The sequence below is a fragment of the Achroia grisella genome, unplaced genomic scaffold, assembly GCF_030625045.1.
Source record: "Achroia grisella isolate CSIRO2021 unplaced genomic scaffold, CSIRO_AGI_Agris_v1 utg660, whole genome shotgun sequence".
Classification (NCBI taxonomy): Eukaryota; Metazoa; Arthropoda; class Insecta; order Lepidoptera; family Pyralidae; genus Achroia; species Achroia grisella.
In genome coordinates this window covers 1,668,199-1,675,925 of record NW_026712984.1, presented here as the reverse complement: position 1 = coordinate 1,675,925, position 7,727 = coordinate 1,668,199, and the positions used below count along the sequence as shown (strand labels likewise).

Genomic DNA, 7,727 nt, shown 5'->3' with positions numbered 1-7,727 from the left:
TTACTTTGTGAACGTAGTCATTGAGATAGGCATCTGCTTGTTGTAGAGGTACTGCTCCTTCGCCGCTATATATTTGTCAGCAGTTTCATCTATGGCCACTTTGCGTTTCACTGAAGTTATTATTGATACCCAATCTGTAGTGGATGCTCTTCCATTGCTTAGTTCATTACACAAATTTTTAATAAGCCACGTACCATCTAATGTTCTAAAAACCCATATTTATTATCTAACATATATGTATATAAGATCATATCTATATAAATATAATGAATATCCCGGATTCGTTCGGGTGGATATTCTTGTTATATAACCTCATGCTCATTTTATTATCCTCTACTGGTCCAAAACATTATAGGTGATAATGAAATGTTACACTCGTTTGCACTAACAGTTTACGCTAACGGGGCACCAATGGAGGATGATAAAATGAACATGAGGTCAGGTCAGGTTCCCATTATGACAAACTCACAACAATTTTTTCACTATGGTTTCCAGGGATAATCTCGTGAAGGTAAAGCTGACACAGTACATAGTTAGCAATGGGATTATTCTACTATCATATTACTAACAATTTCCTCCCCCCTTGCTACCTGAGATTGAAAGTCCCGTCAAAATCTGTCCAGCCGTTTCAGAGATTAGCAAGAACAAACAGTCAGAGACAAATTATTTCTTACGTAGTTGCTGTATATACTTTTATATGCTTTTATTAAAACTGTTAATTTAAAATTACAAACACTTTTTGTTTTTTTGTATAGTAAACAAAAAAAATATATAGAGATTGATATTATATATTATTTCATATTAGTGTGAACTACCTGTGAGAAGGGTTCCCGAGGTAAGAACTGTGCAAAAGAAACATATCTGGTTCCAATTCCAGTGTATAATAACAGTCTTGTTCCGAGGTTTTTTTACAAGGCACAATATTTGTGCAATGCACACCAATACCGCTTATGTCGTTATTTCCCCTGCAAGCCTAAAATATTTTAATACCACTTATGTTTTAATACCGCTAGTAACTTGTATTAGAAAGTGATGAAGTGGCGGTAGGTTACGGCGACGACGTGTTACTCACGTGTTCCCTTAAACTTGAGGAAAATATTTTAGAAGACCAATATTATACGAGACAAGACCATGATCCGACCTGTAAAGGCGAAGGATGAAAGAAAACTGCATGCAACTGAAGTGCGAATCTTGAGATGCATGTTGACAAGAACGAATAAAGATAAAGTAATAAAAATATAGGTAAAGAATGAATACATTATGAAACTGATGCCGTCGCAGAGGCTGAAGAGTCGTGGTATGGGCATGTAACACGTAATTGAAGATACGTAATTGTAGATACGTAATTGAAGATAATATTTTAATTGAATTAATTTAGATGGTTATTTCCTAATAATCATCTAAATTAATTCAATTAAAGGAAGAATTTCAGAGAACAGTCCAATTATCTCTTTCTCAGAGGAAGGCTTAAAAAGAGATAATTGGACTGTTTGCTAAGAAAGGGAGACAATAACAAGTTTTCTTCCATTCATCCCTGTTTGCAGGGATGAATGGAAGAAAAACATATCACTCCGAACCCAAATACATGGGTTCGGAGTAGCAGATATAGAGAATAGAGAAGATATAGAGAAACAGATGAGTACTTGTATAAGACTAGTAGTAAAAGCTATAAGATTTATCATTTCATATCATAGGGGGCAAATCAGCTTTCAGCACACCTGATGGTGAGTGACCACCGTCACGCATGAGCTCCCGCAACAACAGGAGTGATGTGAGTTGCTATCCTTTTAAGAAGGGTTGGGTAGGGGAAGGAATTAGAATAATAATAGGACGGATTAGCATCCGTGACATGTGTTCTGAAGATGTTTGGTATTTGCCGGAGCGCGCCCATTCGTCCTGCATAACCACGCGTGGCAAAAACATATTTTCAGAACAGTCGCTCCGTGAAGCCTATGAAAACACCAAGAGAATTGTGCGCTTTTGCTAGAAGCTTGGCTGGCTCTCTCGTAGTCTCGGCTATACACGTACAACGGCCCAGATGGGAGACTGATTGCGGAAAATGGAGTCCAAGTTACATTACATTACAACCACGCGTGGCCGTACAGGCTGCTCTATCACTTAAATATCTAAGTAATATATGTAATAATAAATATGTTTATTTTGGCATCAATGCCCCATTTGTTTTCTAATCTAACTTTAGTAAAGTTCTTATCTATTTAGTAATACACTTAAAGTGGTTACAAATTGTTAGACTTCTGCCTAACAAGTGTGTACATACTAAACCGAGCTTATGAAATTCTTTTCTTGTTGGATAGATCATTTATCGAGGAAGACTATAGCTGTATAATATCAAATTCTGACCAATAGGAGTGGAATTGCATTGATAAATATAGCAAAAAGGGGGGAAATGTGAAGCAGACGTAATTGCGCTTGTCAACTAATTACAACTGTACTGACACTTGATATCTGAGTGATACCACTGGCGTTTAATGATGACGTACTATCTGTGGTGTTGCTCATGCTACAGACGACGCTTGCTACTTACCATCAGATGAACCGTCAACTTAATTACCATTACCTTTATGAAATTAAATTAAATGAAATGTATTTATTTTCATGAAATGTGGTATAAATATTAAAAGAATGTTAGTATTAATAAAATTGTCCACATATTTCGCCACTGTTTAGGCATGCAAAAATTTTAGTAATATACAAATTATACAATAGTGTAATTTACATTTAAAAATTGTATTATATATCAAATATAGATAGATAAGTAACACTTATTTTAGTTAGGTGTCAATCAATATTATTTAAATATATCAAACAATACTATTAATTTTATTATCTAATAATTCTAAATATAAAAATAAAAAATAAATATAAAACAGTATACTCGTATACCTGAATTATTATAAATCTGGGTTTATTAATGAATGTCGTATTTCTACTTGTTAAGAAATGATCTATTATTATTTGTTCATGGTAGGTGTCATCTTTTGCATTCAAAATTCCATTGTAATAGCCATGGGTAAGGACAACCACACCTATACAGCCATAGTCAGAGAAGTTCATAGTGTTAGGATCTGTAACTGTAAACATATGTTATTTAAAACTCAATAGGTAAGGCAATTAGACAGATCTTACTAATATTACAAACGCTAAAGTTTGTAAGTATGGATGGATATTTGTCACTCTTTCACGCAAAAACTACTAAACGAATTTTGATGAAACTTCACAGTAATATAGCTTATATATCAGAATAAAACCTAGGTTATAATTTAAAAGGATATTATGTAAATTGGGCGAAATATAATAACAAATGTCAAGTAGTGTGTTGCAGACGAAGTTGCGTGGGACAGCTAGTAGATAATATTTCTATTCACGCAGCCTAGCTTAGCATTTACTTATTTACCAAAGACATGTGTAATGAAGGTTTAAATAGCATACTTAACACCTCGTGTCGGCAAACAGAAATTTAAATGAGCGATGCATTTTCGTAAATAACATTGATCAGTAATAAAAATTATATTATAGAATAAAAACATCAAAACCAATTAGCTAAGAAGTGTTTAAATAATTAATGTTACATCATCTTTTCCGTACGATAAATAAAGTAATCCTAAATACGAATAGAAAAATCCAGACCAATGTTTCTCTGAGAATCAAAACTGCGACCATCGAAAACAAGGAGTGTGAAATAGATCAGCTAGAGCTAGTTATACTCGTTCATAGCAAGGAAATATACAAAGTACTTACTCTCGTGTAGTATATTTTCAATTTCTGATACATCTTTATCTTTGTATTCTAGTACTTCGAAACCATAACTTTCAAAAGTGCTTTTTAAATTCTCGAAATCCTTTTCCGTCCCATGTCTAGGTTCTTGGCCATAACAATTCACTTGATTGAAAACATGAAGAACTCTTTTTTCATAGTTCTCCAATTGGTAAGTTGAGCTAATTTTCTTTCCATTCGTTTGTGTGTTTTTTGTTGGGCTACCTGGCAATAATAAGTCATCATCTTTTGATGAATTGGATGTATGTGTTGCATATACAACAGCATCAAAAGATGTTCTCTGTTTATCATCGCTTTTTACATTGCCACGAGATTTGCTTAATGTTTTCTTTTTATTGTCACCATCTACCATTTTCCCTGGCAGTAATGTGTTAGTATCCATCCCTTTTAATTTATGTTGTTTTTCCTTTTAAAAAGTCGGCGATGAAGGTACATAAAATATAAAAAGGGTTTTTTTAATGGATGATAAGGGAATGTTGCACCTGCTTACGCTAGCGGTTCACGCTGGTGGGGCACCAATGAAGGATGATAAGATAAGCATGAAGTGAATATACTACGATGGACTAACTGCAGGTCATTGTAACAAATTCACCATTAATTTATTAGGATGGTTTTCGAGGGGAACTGTCTTAATTGTCAACATAATACGGTACATTACTAGTAATTCAGATTAAATCCAGATTATAGTAACAATCTCCTTCCCCAAAAGGAGGTATTATAAAAACCCATGTTAAAAGATACGTTAAATTGTTACCAACTATAACAGATGTTTAAAGTCGAAAAAAATGTTCATAAGTCATGTATATATCTTATTGAATTGTAGATCTAGTATCGTTTTTAATATTGTATTATATACTCTAATGGTATTTAAATTGCAGTTATGTTGACGTAACGTGTGGCCTACAATTATCATTGTGTCCCTAACGTTGTTAAATTCAGTTGGGTGGAACCTGTTCTGAATAATTTCCAGCATTTCTTTACACATGTTTTACACACATAACACATGTTTCGTAAATGCTTGTTTGCCATTATAATTACCTACATGAAAAACCCCTTTAAGGTTCCACGGGGTTCAACATAACATGGTTCGTTGCGACCTATATCTTTCCCCTTCCAACTGGAAGTTCTACTCTCGTACTGAAACTAAATTTTTGAACTATTACGTATTATACACCAGGAATTAGGCGATGAAGATTTTCACAATTAAACAACTGAACTAACTTACGAGATTCAATTGATCTTAATGAAAGAAATGAAGACATAAAGATACACAGAGTATATAGAACCACCATTATTGTAAAAAAAAGGGTTATAGGTATCTGAAAGAGGGGGAAATAGAAACTCAAGTTTATGGAAACGAAATTGCGGCTAAAAGTAATATTATAAATGCTAAATTTTGTAAAAATGTATATTTATTTGTTATCTTTTCACGACTAAACGATGAATGCATCGCAAAACTCAATCGCATATAAAAACTAGTATCCTGTTAAATGTAGGCTACCAGAGGAAATAATATATCTCTAACCGAACTGATTTAATGCATCGAAATAAGCTTTTCTTTATTATATTCATCATCATCATCATTTCAGCCCGGAAGACGTCCACTGCTAAACAAAGGCCTCCCCCAAAGATCTCCACGACGATCGGTCCTGCATTGCTCGCATCCAATGCCTTCCAGCGATCTTGACCGGATCATCGGTCCTTCTTTATTATATTACAACACATAAATAAACTTACACAATATTGACACTATTTTCTTACAAGAAATTTCATAAAATAAGGAAGTAAGGCTTCCTTAATAAATCTGTTGAACTGTTCTCACTGTCATCCACAAGTAAATGCGAAGTAATCAAATAAAAACGTAATGGCGGCGTCCGTTTCAGTGGGTTGATAATAATATTCTGTGATATGTGACTAATATTGCGATACTAATATATGTTTATCTAATCAAGATACGATTAGAAGGAAATTGAACTTGCTGCCACTGTTAATTTTTATTTGTTCAATTATTTCAGGCAACTAGGCCTATATTATAATATAGCTACTCGCCCCGGCTTCGCACGGGTATACATGTATTATATATATGAACCTTCCTCTAGAATCATTATTAATTTAAAAAAAACAACCACTTCAAAATCCGTGGCATAGTTTTAAACATTTAAGCAGGACATAGGGGCAGACAGCGACAGCGACTTTGTTTTATACCTACTACGTAATGATGATACCTTATAGACTAACATGCATATAATTTAATATTTAAAAACTAATATTAATGCGCCTGCAGTAACTGTGTGGAATCGCAAAAAAACTTTACCCACCCGATGGAAAGTGGTATCCGTTGCCACATATGTATATGTGACAACATCACGTAAAACAAGTTATATCCGTTAATAAGATTGTTAAACGTGTTTTAACGCGCATCATTTTATAGTAAACTAGCTGACCTTGCAAACGTTGTTTTGCCACATTCAATTAAAATCGCTATTAAAAATTGGGGTTGGTGATAGAAGGGTGAAAATTTAGGGTTATATGTATTTTTAGTGCCAATTTGGCAAAAAAAACATATGTCGTCCAAAAAATATTTAAAAACATTTTTGGGGGTAAACTTTATCACTTAGATTAGAAGTATGAAAAATAGATAGTAGCCGATTCTCAGATTTACTTATAAAATAAATAAAATGACATAAAATATGGTCAAGCCATTTCGGAGGAGTTAGTTACCAACTAACATTGAGACACGAGAATTTTATATCTATACTGTAATGCTGAAGAGTTTATTTGTTTGAACGCGCTAGGAACAGCGCTCAGGAACTACTGGTTCGAATTAAAAGAATCTTTTGATTTTGGACAGTCCATTTGTCGAGGAAGGCTCTAATAATAATAATAAATTTTGACACCAACGGCCCATTTGTTAGTTTTTTTTTCTTAATCTAATGTTTGTACAGTTCTTAACTATCTAATATTACAGTACCAGTCGTTACAAATTGTAAGACCACAGAAGTCTACAACAAGTACACACAATGTTGTATTATAGACAAACCAATTATTTTCATCGTTGTTTTCAGAATGTTGTAGGAGCTACAACGCGTTCTGCTGAATAGAGATGCAGTTTTTAAGCTATATAACATTATGCCACGAGCAATAGTAGCGGAGCTGCAATGAAAGCTAGTTAGTATAAGATAAAGATGTTTACCACTCTCGACATTTCCACTAGATAGCACTCGCCGCGTCCGTGTAAAAAGTCATGCATGCATGTAATCGTAATATAGTCTCGTCTCGATGCCTTTTATGGTCTAGCGATTTAGCACTCGGTTTTGCTTCCATTGGTCACCAGTTAGATTCCTCGCACGATGGCAACTTTTGTATTCATGATTTGTCTTATTGATCTAGTTGTTTTCTGTATGTTGTTTATGAATTTAGAGAAAAAATTATCTAAGTGTTTATATAAGTTGTCTAGTACCCATAAATCAAGCTCTACTTAGTTTTTCACTAGATGCCGTGTGAATTGTCTTGGGTTATTCTTATTCTTCTGAATTGATTCAGTAATTGATGTAACATGAGTGAATGGCCTCTTGTGTAGAAATATCATACTTCATTTATAAAATAGAAATATATATTAATACTCTATATTATTTCTTTGCAAAACATGTATACTTTATACAAAGATTCGCTCTGGAAAATTTATAAATGGTTGACAGATCAGTAAAAGGTGTTCCTAAACTTACTTAAAGTATGAATATAGAAAATCATCAATAAAACACAATTTATTATTATAACATATATTAGATTTATATTGGATTTTAATAGCGGAACGCTTGTATAATAAAACAACAAGAAGAAACACAGAGAGAGGTTCGTATGGAAGAAAATATTGTTACGTTATTATTGTACTATTTTAAACGTTTGATCAGAAAATTATAGGATCACGGATG

The 7,727-nt window shown here is 33.4% G+C and overlaps 1 pseudogene; it reads right to left on the bottom strand.

The window, feature by feature from the left end:
• LOC131849659 (caspase-7-like) lies at nt 1–4,147 on the bottom strand (annotated as a pseudogene).
• Between the last annotated feature and the right edge of the window lie 3,580 nt (nt 4,148–7,727).